Raw genomic sequence first — 15,436 nt, 5'->3', positions numbered from 1 at the left:
CAGCCCCTGAAGGTCGGTGGTGGACGACCTCTCGACCTCTAACAGATTGTGACGGTGATATCACAAGCTCGCTGTAACAAACAGTGCCAGCACCCGACTGCGGGGGAGAGAGACAATCCTGTTGGCATGCTGTGAGCCAGAAGACCTTCAGTGGCCACCTACCTAAGGGTGGAAATGTGGAGATCCAAAATGGCAGCTTGAAGTGAACTTTCAATGCAGAAAATCTGCATACCTGTACCATTTATTTTTACACTGCTTTATGGTTGCACAGAATGGTTAGAATGAAGCAAAGAAGGACGGATAATTAGAGCCAAATTAAAGCATACCCCTTACAGATAGCAGTGATAGCTTGATGTGCGGCTGGTTGCTCACTTCTGGTTTCAGCAATGCTCCTGTGTTCATTTGATTTCTCTTCATGTCACAAGACACAGTTTTATGTTTGATGTACCTGTATACAAACCCAGTGGATTTGTGTCTGTATTTTGCTTCATAAATGTCTGTTCATTTATTTTTGCCATTCACAATGCAGCTTTTGCCCAATTCAGCATAACCAGTTTCTATGGAATCAGAGCTCCATTGGCCACATACGGAGACCTGGAATTACATATTGATAAATACATTTTTTTCCTATGGAATTCTTTGTCAAATGGTCGTCATTTCTTTTGTCTTTAATCATTCAGGGAAATGTGTTTGTTGCACTACAAGGAATGTGTATCATATTGAAAGAAGAATGTACATTTTCCATGTACATCTGTAAATTTAATGTAATGTATCTCTTACATTATTTATCATTACTAGCTAGAAGTTAGTAGCAATAGCTATCTTTTTTATATTAATGCAGTTAGATAATCACAGCACATATTTCATTTTATGCAATAACATAAATACTAAAAAGTCATTATTTAAATCATATTAATAATTGACTGGATAAAAGAAAGCCCTCCATGCATTACTTGAGGCCACAGAGTGCAGCGAAAAAACCAATTGCTCAACAAAACTGATCAGCATCAGGAGAAAATGCTGTTGATATGGTGTCTCATTCTTTCAGACGATCTGAGAATGGCTCTTTTGTTATCCCAGTTGTTATTTCATCTGGCTTGACAGTACTGATTTGTTCAGACATGGGGAGAATCGGATACCACACACACACAAGCAGCCATTCAGAACAATTTCGGAAGAGAAACAGCATCGTTGAATCCAAACGGCATACTCTCGAACTGGAAAAGACCGCTCCCAACAGGCCTCCCGCAGAACAATTAACTTCCCATAAACCAGTGACTCTAAGTGGGGGGTTCCGAGCCAGTGCTACTTCCATCCAGAGCCTCCCTGACCCTCAGCAAGAGCAAGGGCGGCGGGGTCAGCCAGAAATGGTAGACTGGAGCGGAACCGGCAATCAACAAAAGGGCGACGTGGCCCCCGAAAGCAGGGATGGCGGGGTTTTAATGAAGGGATCGCAAGGGGGCTGACATACAGCGCGCTCCGTGGGCCTGAGGTCCACAGCTGTGCCGTGTTGGCAGCAAATCTCAGGCACATCAGCAGCAAACTGGCCTGTTTCTGGGAAAGAGGGGGAGAGCACAAATTTGACACAAAGCAATATCTGGAGTCTGTTCAATGAGCACACCCTGTGCTGTTTCCAAGCGCTGTGCTTATTGAATTGTTGAATTGTGGTTTTCAGTGCGGGTTTTTTTCAGGGTTTGTACCGCAGTGAATATCTGTTTTGAAGAGTGTGCCTGCATGAATTTTTTTTTTATCATGCATTGTGTGAGTGTTCCTCTCATCAGACACATGGTAGCATAAAAGTGTTCTCGCTGATTATTTTCTCCCATAGAAATAATGTATTATTACTGAGAGTATTGTAAGTAAGCCAGTGTAAGCCAGCCTCTTCACTCTCCATACAGCTTCTGAAACCTCAAGTGCCTGTCGCAAGTCCTTGTTGACTAACAAAGAAATCATTAACAATTTTTTAGCACAGCACCAATTATGGGAAAGGAAAAAAGCTTCACAGAAATCATGGTGTCCTATATTCCATTGAATGCTCATCTCGGTTCGGTGTCCTCAGTCATTTTAGTGTCCCTTGCACAGTGAAATTAAACATGCCAATCAAAAGGAAGTCTACCCCACAGAAGAAAGGGGTCTGGCTGGTGAGCGTGTTTCTCGCTGGAGATGCCTGCAGCTACACGGATTGCACATCAACACATCGCTTTGTGTCCTCCGCTAATTAATTTTACAGTGTCGTTTTGCGGTTGCTGTTCCGAGGTTCTGTCCGCAATGAAATGTTAAAGTTTATTTGACAGCGGTTTGATATAAAAGAGTACGAGAGAGGGGAGAGAGAAAGAGATGATTCAGACTATGAGATAGGATAACCCCTCCACTGTGTGGTCCAGGCCGGCTGATAAAGTAATTGAAGAATAACTGCAGACAGATTTGGACGGTGAAGCAGTGGTGTCGATGGCTGCCAGGAGCTTTTTGGACTCCCACTGATGTCCCTCCTTTCGATGTACCACTGATATCTTAAAACAATGCGACCCAAAAGCCGCATCAGGGAAGAGTAGTGTACCTGGATTTTCATTGCCACTGCTATGCAACATTCCCCCCTCCCTGCCCGCCAACCCCACAAACGTCCTCCTGCCCACTTCACACCTGAGGTGCTGTGTCTGCTGAACACCTCAGAGAGATTTTATTAAAGACTACATACAGTAGATCCTTGGCCATGCCCCTTAATACATTTTCACCTGAATGTTTTTCCACCAACAGTAGAGGGCCTTTAATCTTCTGAGCTGATTATCTGGTGCCTGTATGGAATCAGTGATGTGATTGCTCAGCATCTATTCCCCAGTGTGGGGTGTTGGAGAAAAACTGGGGAGAAGAGTGGGTGTTCTTTTTCATAGGGTGGAGGAGCTGGGCTTAGCATATTCCTGATTTTATTATGTCTCGCCTACTTGAAAAACGGCTTGTGCATTCATTGTTTCATCTCTGTAAGGAGTCACAAAATGGGAAATTTGTTTTTACAAGAACATACTGTTGTCAATTCTTGCAGCCTGTGAAATCCAGTGAGGCAGGGGAAAATTTGCTTCCCCGCTTCAAGTGATGAAGTAACATTGGAACAGTGTATTCCTCTTCAATGGAAAGGTCCTGAGTTGTATTGTTCGTTTGGGCATTTTAGGAGTTTGTCAGTGATCCACAATGGTCAGAATGCATTTTCCCCTTGACCTTTCTGATTGGCATTTGATCTATGTCAGGTATTTAGTACTACACAACAGTGCTTTTCCAGGCAGATAAGGAGAAAATATTGCTTCCCGAAAATTCAGAAATGAGATCACTGTTAATGAAATCCAAGTACAAAGCAACCAATCACTGAACCAAGAAGTGATGTAATTAACCTTTGTCTGGTCCTGCCCACCTGGCAGCTCAGATGTGAAATGAATCATTAAACTAACTGCACCTCATTATTGCTTTGGGTTTGAGGAATGCAAGGAAGTGTGTGTGTGTGTTGGTGTGTGTGTGTGGGTGTGTGTTCCATGAATGATACAATAAACAGCAAAAGCATACTATTTACTTTTAATCAAGCTCATGCTAATTGAACCATGACGCAAGCGTTGTGATAATTGAAATCATTTGACGCTTGAGTGAGGGTTCGTCCCACGCACACCTACTCGCTGATATCAAATACATATTTTAAAAATCATGGTTCATGTGGTTCCAGCGCAGTTTAAACACTGTTCAAGCTCAGTTTAACGGCCGTTTAACCCCAGCCGCTGATTTTTTGGGCATCCTTTGCCAGCCCGATGTCTGAGGTTTCCCCCGCCCGAAGCCCTGGGTTACAGGAAACAAGGCGGAGATGATGTGAACATTCCACTGTCTGACTGATTCCGGTTGCTCGGAGCCAACGCCTGTGAATCCACCATTCAACCAGACAAACCACAACAATGAACCTGAAGCCTGAACAAAAAAAGGCACCTTAAATTCCCTGCAGTGATTTCAGGGTAAGTCTCCTTGGAGAATAAAGAGTGTGTCTTTCAATAAAAGTGTTTTTCAGGTGCGAAACTATATAATATAATTATAAACTATATAATATTTTATAAGTGAAGCCACTGTGCTGCTGGCACTCTAAAGATGGAAATGCAAGAGGAATGTGTGGCATCTCTGAAAAGGCTACACACAATAATGCAAAAAGATCAAGACGTAACATGCTTAGAGATGTCAACAAAATATGTTTTGGGTATACAGTAGGGCTTGACATTTAGGCTAAAGAATACAGTGGAAACAATTGAAAATGTAATAAATTCAGGGACACATTTTCTGTAGAAGAGTTCTTCAAGTGGAAGGTAACTTAGAATCTGCCTTTATACACTCTCTAAGCACTTTATTAGGAATTTATTTTAACTTATTTTTTAGACTTATGGTCTTCTGCTGCTGTTGCCTATCCACTTCGAGGTTTGATGCGGTGTGTTCAGAGATGCTCTTAAGCATACCACTGTTGTAATGTGCGGTTGTTTGTGTTACTGTCACCTTCCTGTCAGCTTTGACCAGTCTGGCCCTTCTCCTCTGACCTCTCTCATTAACAAGGCATTTTTGCCTGCAGAACTGCTGCTAGATACCACTAGATATTTGTTTTCATTTTTTGCACCATTCTCTGCAAACTCTAGAGACTGTTGTGCATGAAAATCCAAGCAGATTCTGAGATACTCAAACCACCCTCTCTGGCCCCAGCAATCATTCCACGGTCAAAGTCACTTAGGTCACATTTCTTCCCCATGCTGACATTTTTTCTTAAAAACAGCTGAACCTCTTGCCCATATCCGCATGCTTGTATGCATTTAGTTGCTGGCACATGATCGGCTGATTAAATATTTGCCTTAACAAGTTGGTGTAAACCTAATGAAGTGTTCACTGAGTGTATAGTTGGACCTTATTCGCATTTAGGTGTTGTACCGCCACCGCGATTGGAAGAGCATTGTGGGTAATGCTCCTTGTAACAGGATTGGGCTCTGATGGGGTCGAGAAGTGATGGGGACTTGTGACTGTTGGACAGAAAGTCCCCATCACTCCTCTACACCATCAGGGCTCAAGGCTATTAAAGTTCATCGCGGCCTCTGTTATCAATATGAGGGAGTGCAGACAGGCGTGTTCTCCTCCACAGTCGGTGATGTCATTACAACTTATTTTCCCACCACAGTTCGGGCTTGCACAGGCATGATTCAGGGAGGAAGATACTTTTCATTTTTCACATTAAAATCAACAACCGGAGAAGTCAGATGCAGTGGCCTTTGCTCAATAGGGGTGCATCAGGCACGGCCCCACCCCGATCTGTCAGTGGGGAAATATAAATATACTTGTATACAGTACATTTTAATAAAGATCCTTTAACAAACATATTTGTAATATCTAACATTGGCTTTTCTGTCAGACCAACACTGGTCTAAATTGTTGCTGCCACATGTGAAATGAGAAATCTGCGAGCAGTTTGTCACTCTAAGTGAAAACAAGTTCAGAATCGGTTTGAATGTTTTTGGGGGGGTTTTTTCCCAGGAGCCCTTGAGGAATCAATCTCAGCTCACCCTCTCCAGGTAATGGACAGAATGCTTCTGTTTCATGGCAATTCTGTCTGGCCTATCACAGACGCACCTGGCTCAAACCTCATCGGAGGCCAACGGTCCTCAGAAGAGGATGGGACAGAATGCACTCAGCGCTGTGAGGGGGAAATTACAGCATGGACTCCCCGGGAACTGGACACTCAATCAAAAAGAAGTACACTATTTTACCAGAACATTTAGAGCTCATTCGGCTGTGAAATCCAGCTCTGCCAACTTGACCAGCTCAATTTTTGAAGCTGGTCCCTTGCCATAAGCTGGTCTAGCTGGTTATGAGCTGGTCAGCCAGCGAGTGCTGGTAATTTGTCTGATTCAAGACGTAGCTTCAGCTGATCAAACCATCTCAAGCTGGGAGCAGGTCTGAACTGGTCAACCAGGTAAACCATGTCGAGCTGGGAGCTGGTTTGAACTGAGCGAGCAGCTACCAACTGTTTAGCTCGAACTGTTTTTTTTTTCTTCAGCAGGGCAGATACTGTATTCAGGCTAAGAAAATCTCTGGCTTCTATACAAGTCGTGAAATTCGGTGCTTCTCTATTTTCCTCACAAGTGTATTTTTAAACCTTGAAACGGTATCACCCAGAGAACATCATTAGTAATTACATAATGCTAATGAATGTGTCCATGTTAAGGCTCTTTTCCTGCCACAAAAGCAGTCACAATGGAATATTCCACTGAAAAATATTTGAAGTAGCTATTCACTATTTTCAAATACACAGGAGCCAACCCAGAGTAGAGTTGTCTAGATTTTGCTTCAAATGAAACTGGAGACTGTACCACCAGTGAACATTTTATTACACTTATTTATCTTCTACTACTGTAGCACATACAATTTAAAGGTTGACATGTTGTGTTTTCAGAGATGCTCTTCTGCATACCACTGTTGTAATACGTGGTTAGTTGAGTTGCCATCACCTGACTGTCAGCTTGAACCAGTCAGCCATTCTCCTTTGACCTCTCTCATTATACAAGAGGCCCACAGAACTGCTGCTCACTGTATGTTGTTGTTTTCCTTCACAATTCTTAATGAATTCTAGAGACTGTTGTGTGTGAAAATCCAAGGAGATAAGCAGTTTCTGAAACAGTAAAACCAACCTGTCTGGCATCAACAATCATTCCACGGTCAAAAACACTTATATCAGATTTCTTCCCCATTGGTCTGAATAACAACAGAACCTCTTGACCATGTCTGCATGCGTTTATGTTTTGAGTTGCTGCCACATGATTGGCTGATTTGATTTTTGCATTAACAGGCTGGTGCGCATGTCTACCTAATAAAGTGGTCACTTATAAGTGTGTATTATAATCTGAAGAACAAACACTTTGTGATCTGATTATCACAGAAAACAAAGGACCACATATTTATTCAGAACTCATTGCTGTCATGTAATACTCCATTAGGCTGCCCTATTTTACTGAATGGACCTTCTGGATAATGGAAAATTACAAAAGTACTTCCAAATAGAGAATTGTTAATTGCCACATGAAGCCTGCAAGCGAAATTTACAGTGTCTGGCTTCTCTTTGTTATATTAATATACAGTATATATAACACATATTAAAATATTTAAAACACATTTTATTCACTGTGCTGCTTGATGCCAAATTTCAATTAAATGTAATATTGTACATTTCATTTATTTTTTCCATTCTGTTTTAACCTTTATTCATTGGATAAAAGAGGCAAAAACGAAAGCAGATGAGAACTTTTTTCCTCCTTATGCTGTTGGAAGAGGCCTAATCAGTGAGAATGAGCTGGGCTTCTAGTGTTGGAATGTGCAGTGTGTCAACTTACCCTGTGACAACTTACCCCGCTCTCTCTCGATGGAGGATAATATTGGACAGCGTCAAGATATATCAGAGGTATAAATATCAAAAAGGAAATAGTTGTGAGTTGAATGCCTTCTGCCTGTGCCAAAACACCTCATGGGTCCCCTCCTCAGGAGACCAAGACAGAGCGAGAGAGAAGGGAACTACAGCGTTCGATAACTTACTTAGCTCTTTGCTACTGCGAGTCCCCTTGCTTTAATTTGCTCTGCCTGGATAGAGCTCAGCAAGACTACATATCTCTGGAAATCATCTGGGGCGCACATGAGTTGTTACCCCTTCAAATCATTTTCTCATCCTGGTCGCAAACCATTCCAGGACTCGGAAAAACACAATCCCCAACTCGGAAATGGAATGCCCAGGGAGGACCTCCCTGCTTAATTTTGCTTGGCTGACACGTCTCCCATTAAAACAGAATGCTAAATGATTTACACAAAAGGTGTTTTCAGAATTTCAGGGGAGGTATCAGAAGGGAGAAGAAAAACATTAATATTAATTTTGAATATGAGTCCCAGAGCCTTTGTTTTGTGACTGGTGCATAAAAGATGCGTGCTGCTGTTCTGTATGCCAAAGCATCTGGGAGCTGGTGATAAACTTTGCTCTCTTTTTGTGAAGATCTGAGGTGCGGGTAATTGGACGTGAAATTGACGCAATGCAACCTCAGGAATGTTAGAAAAACCTGTCATTACTCGGCTAAATTGATCAGGGATGATTAAGGCAAGTTCACATGCAGGGAATATTGAGAATATGTATATTTGTACTTCTGTGTGTATTCTGCTTTCAAACTGAGAGCATTTGCAAGCAAACTTGATTTCATTCATGAACGAAGAGAACATGAAACAGGGAAACACACAGATCCCACAGTCTACCCTGGTGTAAAATCCAGCTATGACCTGCTTGAAATATCAGCTACCAGCTGTTTCAAAACATTTTTTGAGCTGGTCAAACCATGTTGAGTATCGAGCTGGTTTACATTACATTACATTAATGGCATTTGGCAGATGCTCTTATCCAGAGTGAGCGACGTACAACTGGTTTAACTGGTCAACCAGCTACCAGCTGTTTCAAAACCTAGCTTGAGTTGTTTTTTTCACCAGGCTAGGGTTCTTTTGGTTCCGTACTGAAGTGGGCTGCATTTCACAGTCATGGGTTGGATTCAGTCATCACCTGAATGACTGAAGGCAAGGTGAAGTCAATCTTAACTGGTATGGCCATCATGCACCTAGTGCTTCTTGCAGAGATGGGTCTCTTTAAAAATAACATTCATATCCTAAGTTCATGCCAGCAATGTGCAACAAATGCTCTTGTGTCCTTCCCTCAGGCAGTGAATCTCCATTATGATTACATTACAGATTCCCTATAAGCTATGATAGAATACAGAGTGCTTAATTGTGTCAATTCCGCTGACTGTCCACCATTTTCGGAACACAAATCACATCACTTTATTAATTTGTTGAAAGCTAAGCCTGATGTCATGATTGTTTATGAAATGCTGCAATGCTGAGGCTCTTATTTTCTTTAAACATCGAATACCCCTTATCTATTTTAGACTAAAAAGTTACTCGAATAAATTAAGCAATAGGGTTGCTATTTTTGAACTGCTTTGATATTTAAAAAGTATCCAGACAGATTTTTAAAATGCATTGTGCATGGTTTTCTGTGTGAGCTATTTTATGTTGATTTAAAAAAAAAAGATTAATTACAAGGCATAAGCGGACCATATGCTCAACCACAACAACAAACTCTATGCAAAGAGAGCTAATAAATAAAAAAGTAAGGTAAGGGGAAAAGTAAGGCTTTTATAAACAGAAAGAAAGTATCTCTGCTAATTATGTCATGAATGCACCTAAATTATACTGTGTGTGTTCAATGTTTACTCTTATACATAATGTAGCAATCAAAGCTGATTTCACATTTCTGAAAACTACCTGCAAAATGTTTTCTCAGTATTGTTGTGGTTAAGGCTTTCTTTCTATAAACAGTGAAACATGAATCAGTCTCTAAAACAGATGTCTGCTTGCTACATGCTTGCTGGGATGATTGGGGATTGAAGCTTTACATTTGTGTGGTAGAGTAGGAACAGTAAGAACACACACAGTCGCACGTGTGCCCGCACACACCCGCACACACATATACACGCACACGCGTACATGCACACACGTGTGTAGTTTTCACTCTTTTTTGGGAATTGTAATTATAACCATCCAGCATCCAATTTTTCCTAATGCAAGTTGCATGAGCGCAGTGCCAGGATTGACTTTGAAAAATAAATCATTTAAATAAACGGCTTGGAAGTAGCTAGGGCATAACTGCAAGATTTCTCCAGCAGTGACCATCCTTACACTGCACACAGAGATAAATAAGAAGAGGAATAACAAGGCTCTCTCTAAATTCTGCTTATCAGCAACGTGCTGTCAGACTGCTGCTTAAATTTGCGGTGAAATTACTTTTTTGTTGCCAACTTTGAATTTTATAAATTCTGCGCTGTATCATATTGTCACAGAGGGGAAGGTGGAGGCTCACGCAATCTCTCTGTCCTCTCTCTGAGGCTCTCTCTCTCTCCCCCCCTCTCTCTCTCTCTTTCCCTCTCCCTCTCTCCCCGCATGAGTGCATGTTTGATCTCCTCCGTCCCAGGACATTTCCTATGCATATCACAAAATGTTTGTGATGTCGCCGGAATGAAAAATAAGGCACCTCGCGCTATCTCCGCCACATTAAAAGGGCCGATTCATGACCTGCGTCTGCGGCAGACATCGCTCACTCAATTTGTATGCGGCGGCTTCGCCGCACCGCCACCGCGCCGCTGTCAGCTGAACACACACGGACGCAGGGTGCCGCGTACGTGTGTGTCGTCTGCCACGAGCCGTCAGACGCCGCCTCGCCCGTTCCCGTCGGCCGACTCCGGCTCCGCTTCGATTTACGCTCGCTTCTTTTAAGTTGCCTGGAAAGACAATATTTTCATCGTTTTCAGATGACGGTCGGGAGAGGTTCTGCATGGTGTGCTTTCATGCTATAAACACATTTGTCTCTCTCAGAGCTGCCCTTATGGGGACAACGCGCTTTGATGAAGTGCATTAGGTAGCTTAGCTGTGCTCGCTGAGGCAGGCAGGCCTGTGGGTTTCACATGGGTCCCACATACCTTCGGTGACTGCACAGTAGCTCCAATTTCATTGAAATATGTGAACTATTATTATTATTATTAGTATTATTATTATTGTTATATTAATATGTTACAGACATGTGTATGTATATGTGTTTATAAAATGCTCTCCTTACAGTCATCACAATGAAATGCTTGTATTGTATGAGGAGTTATGACCCAGCATGCAGTAGCAATATTCATCATCCATAAAACATTAGGTTTCAGTTTCATAAGGCCCCATATTCCATCATGCAGACAGTATTAGGATGCATCCATATAACTCCATATATAGATTCTAATTATATGAAATGCTGCGCGTGCATTTTTCTGTTGGTACATGTACTATTTGTGCAGGTGCCATGGTGTGTGTGTGTGTGTGTGTGTGTGTATGTGTATGTGTGGTGTGTGTCTCACTAACCTTATAGTACCTTCCAGAGCACCTTGCAAACAAAGTATTTCAGCAAAGAGCAGAGACAATGCTAATCCATATGTCACAACCTCCAACAAGAAAACACCAACATTTCGGGAAATATACATTGTTTCCGACTTACCCAGACTTTTCATTTTCATTTTTGTGCATTCACTGGCCAAATTTCCATGTCAGCCTAACGTGTTAGCTTGGCCTACCTCCTTCTAAGTGAAGAAATACACCTTACAGCAACTCCTAAGCTGTCTCATTTACTTTGACTATTTCATCAGTTGTCATGTGTATTTGAAATATGTGTGTGAATATACGGTTGGAACTATAACCACTGAACACACATGAATCCTCTTCTGTCTTCTGTTGTTTGAAGGTACTTCTCACTTTGAAGGAGGTGTGCTACTGTCTGCCTGACTACAAAGGTATGTTTCCAAAATATTTGCATTTTCCTTTAAATAGTAAATGGCCTCGATGATATAGTGTTTGCAGTGTTAGATGAAACATGGGTGAGGAAAGTAAACTCATAATAAGTCATCAGTGGTGGTGGGTGAGCCAAGATGCAGAGTAAACGTGTATGTTTTCTGTCTTTGGCAGAAAATAGACAATGACTTGGCTGGCCTGACTGTAGCGGGGATCCAGAGTGGAGAGCACAGATGAGTGGGAGCTGGGACTCTTTAGGGAGGGGATCACAGAGAGAATAAAACGCTGAGCTGGGGTATGGTTTTATCCCATTCAGTCAGTGTGACAATCTATATAATATAACCTCATTTAAAGCATAGAGAGGGGTCAGGGAGGGGGACATTCAAATTTGAGTGCTATGGTTCATTTACCAAGTTTGGTACTATTGTTGCACCTGTGGAGTGCAACATAGCTTTTATCTTGGATTCAAATATTTTTTTCTGCATTTGACTAAGCTTGCCTAGTGTATTAGAACAAATGAAATGATCCCAACAGTGAAACCCCCACCCACATGCTGCTCCCCGCAGGCCCAAATGCACAAAGCAAGATCAATAGAGGGCAGAAAATAATTTGAATGCAAAACAAATACTATTTGAACCCAGATCTGTTTGTAACTGTTTATTGTCCGTGTTTTAGGGACTTAATTTCCCCCAACTTATATTACTGCTGGGCAGGGTATACTGCAACTTTTAGCCAGGTTATTTAGCAAGGTAAGACCATTCAGGTTTTTAATAAACAATATTTATGCCTTTGCTTTTCAAGACGGAAGGGTCCCCACCCTAGCAAATTTCCCAAGGGTCACCGCGGAGGTTGTGTACGGTGCAGAATAAATGGGCCCTGGGTGGACATGGCGTCCCCAGCATTTCTCCATTTTATTATGCGGACATGAATTTTTTATGAGTTGCAATTAAAACAAGGCCTATTCATTTTTAATAAAACGACATTAGAAGATGATTAAATATGTTGGTGATGAAAAATTCCAAAGGTCAACCTTAAAATAGCTGTGTTCATTATGCATGGTCCTCTTTGCGCATTCAATCAGAGCGCGCTGTCGCGCTGGTCATTTGATAAATGCGCAGTGCACTTTTCACATTTACACATTGATACGCAGTAATAAACTATGCTACATGGAGTTAATAACGCACTAAGCTTCACGGTGTCGCACCTTTTGTAGCGGAGCTGCTGCCCTGTCACAACACAGCTCACCGAACATCTCCCATGCTACACTCATCCTTTTAGCCTCTTTTAATGGGAGAGAATTTAGCTCACTATCTAAACTCAACCCGCAAAGGAAAAAGTGTTCATTTTGTCATTTTGTATTATATCAGTGAGTAATCCTCAGTAAAACACACACTACCACTTCCACTGAGTTGTACAGTACCTCCCAATGAAATTAAACAAATGTAAAGACATTTCAGAACAATACCATTGTTCTACAGATTCACACTATATGGCAAAATGAACATAATGCCAATTAATCATATAAATTCTTTTAAATTGAATGGCAAGATTACAGTAAGAAATATAGAGATAGACGCTGGTGCTGTAACTGATGATGATGGTGATGATGATAGTGATGATGACTATTATAATTATTATTGTTGATGTTGTTGTTATTGAGAGGATGTGCCTGAGTGTGTGTGCATATGTTTGTGTACATCTGTGTGTGTGCGTGCATGCGTGCATGCGTGCATGCGTGCATGCGTGCATGCGTGCATGCGTGCGTGTGCGTGTGTGCACGTGTTTGTGTTTGTGTGTGTGTGTACGTGTTTATTTGTGTGTGTGCGTTTGTGTGCATGTGCGTGTGTGTTCGCACGCGTTTGTGTTTGTGTGTGTGTGTAAGTGCGTGTATGTGTGTGTGTGCACGCGTTTGTGTATGTGTGTGTGTGTGTGTGTGTGCATGTGTGTGTGTCTGTGTGTGTGTGTGCGTGCATGTGTGTGTGTATGTGTGTGTGTGCGTGCGTGCGTGTGTGTGTGAAATACCCACAGGGAGGAGGAACAGTTTGGACATGGCAAGGTAAAGGCTTTAATTGGTGAAACAGGATTAGGGCAGTGAAGAGGTACACTGAGCAGGTAGCTTAGAGGAGCTCTGAGAGTGAACTGATGAGCTGTCCTGTTCGAGTGGAAAAGAGAGAGAGAGAGAGAGAGAGAGAAAGAGTATGAGAGAGGGAGAGAGAGAAAGAGAGAGAGATGATGATCGTTGGGTACCGTGTTGAAAAGTCAGGTCAAGTGCTATGAGATTCCATTAGCCAATACACATGGGAGGCTTTGGTGCTATTAACACAGATGCCTTCCTTTTAAGATTAGCTCACAGGGAGCCTGATCTGCCTCTCAGCCTGTTAATCTGATTTTCCAAGGGGGTGTCTTAACGGGATTTCCAGAAATCTTTATCTCAGACTTCTGCTGTAACGCATTCCCAGATCTGTTCACACGTACATGTGTGCTGTAAATATATATAACATACGTACATCTGCTTACACCGTGCACAGACACATACGTGTGGGCAGAAATACTCACACAGGCACGCACTTACACATGCAATGCACATACATACACGCGTACACATCACAAATGTGCAAACACTCAAACACAAATAAACACACAGTGCAAAAGCACAGCTGCCTGGTGTTTCTACACAAGAAGCTGCCCAGCCTCTTTCCTCCTGTGTCGGTCTTTACATGGTAAAGCTTGCATTAAAATCCCCGGGGAAGCACTTCAACAACCAGGCCACTTCTCTGACCTTCCTCCTTTTCATAGTAAAGATCTGCTGCTGCTAGACCGCTCGGACAGTAGCTAATCAATCCATTGGCACATCACGAGTCAAAGGACACTTAGCATGTTTAACCCACCGATGACCAGAGACTAATGATCACTGGCTCATTCACTGTATACTTGGCAATTGTACTTGTGATCCTTATTTTATTTTCAATGATGCAATATTATTATATATTATACATGTATGTATTGTTAAGCCATACAAACTAGTATTGTTGCTAAGTAAGAAAACCTCTTTGAACCTCTGTGACTGTTATATATTGGTACAGTTTGCTTCTGTATATTTTGATTATTCTGTTTCTATAATGCTTCTTTCTTACAGCCCAGTTGTTTAATTAAAAGTACTTATATATTTCCACTTTAATGTAGGGTAAAAATGAATTGGTCAGATGATGATTATTTTTTCTTTTTTTCATGGAGCATATGAAATTATTATACTGGCTGTATATTAATGAACTTAGCGTATTAAAATTCACAGTGCAATTTTCAGGAGGAGATAATATAGGAGCATATTTTGAGTTGTGTCAAGAAATTCTGCCAAGAAAAGTGAATCACTTTAACAATCTGTATGCTTAATGAATGTGCTCTACAAACTTGAACAACCTTGAACAGTGTGTTCTCTGTGTCGCTTTAAGTACACAGCAATATTTTCTGTTAGAACAAGGATTGGTTTGCACAAACTATACAGTCTTTCTGCAGCTCCTCATTGTCATTTATTCATTTTTAGTCCACATCCTCCAGAGAACCTGATCCTATACTTTAGAAGCACTTTTTATATCATCCGGAGAAAAGAAACATTCCTCTGAAATAAAACTGTTTGATTTGAGAAAGCACAAGATTGTGAGAAAATTCCATACTTGCAAGATGTTCATATGTTCAAGTGTAGACAGAGATGGAAGTGCATTTCAGCAGGTTCTTAAACTTTATGGGAACTTGGTAGAAAACCATCAAGCGTGATAGGAGAGTTTACAGTATACAGTATATCACCAATTCTAGGAAACTGAATTCCTCAGTGATCCAATACTAGAAAGAATGAACATCAGAAAAATGTTCAAGGAACATTAATGGAACCAAAAACAAAATGTTAGCCTGCAGGATGAAAATAGCTGCTGGGCTGCTGCCCTTATGTGCAAGTGCTACATTATTTGCTGTGGCACAAGGCCACAATCGTTCTCACCCAACACATTCACTAAGAGCAGAGCGAAAGGACCATCGCCATCCAAGT

Source organism: Conger conger, chromosome 3 (genome assembly GCF_963514075.1).
Source record: "Conger conger chromosome 3, fConCon1.1, whole genome shotgun sequence".
Taxonomy (NCBI): domain Eukaryota; kingdom Metazoa; phylum Chordata; class Actinopteri; order Anguilliformes; family Congridae; genus Conger; species Conger conger.
Note: the sequence above shows the minus strand (reverse complement) of the source record.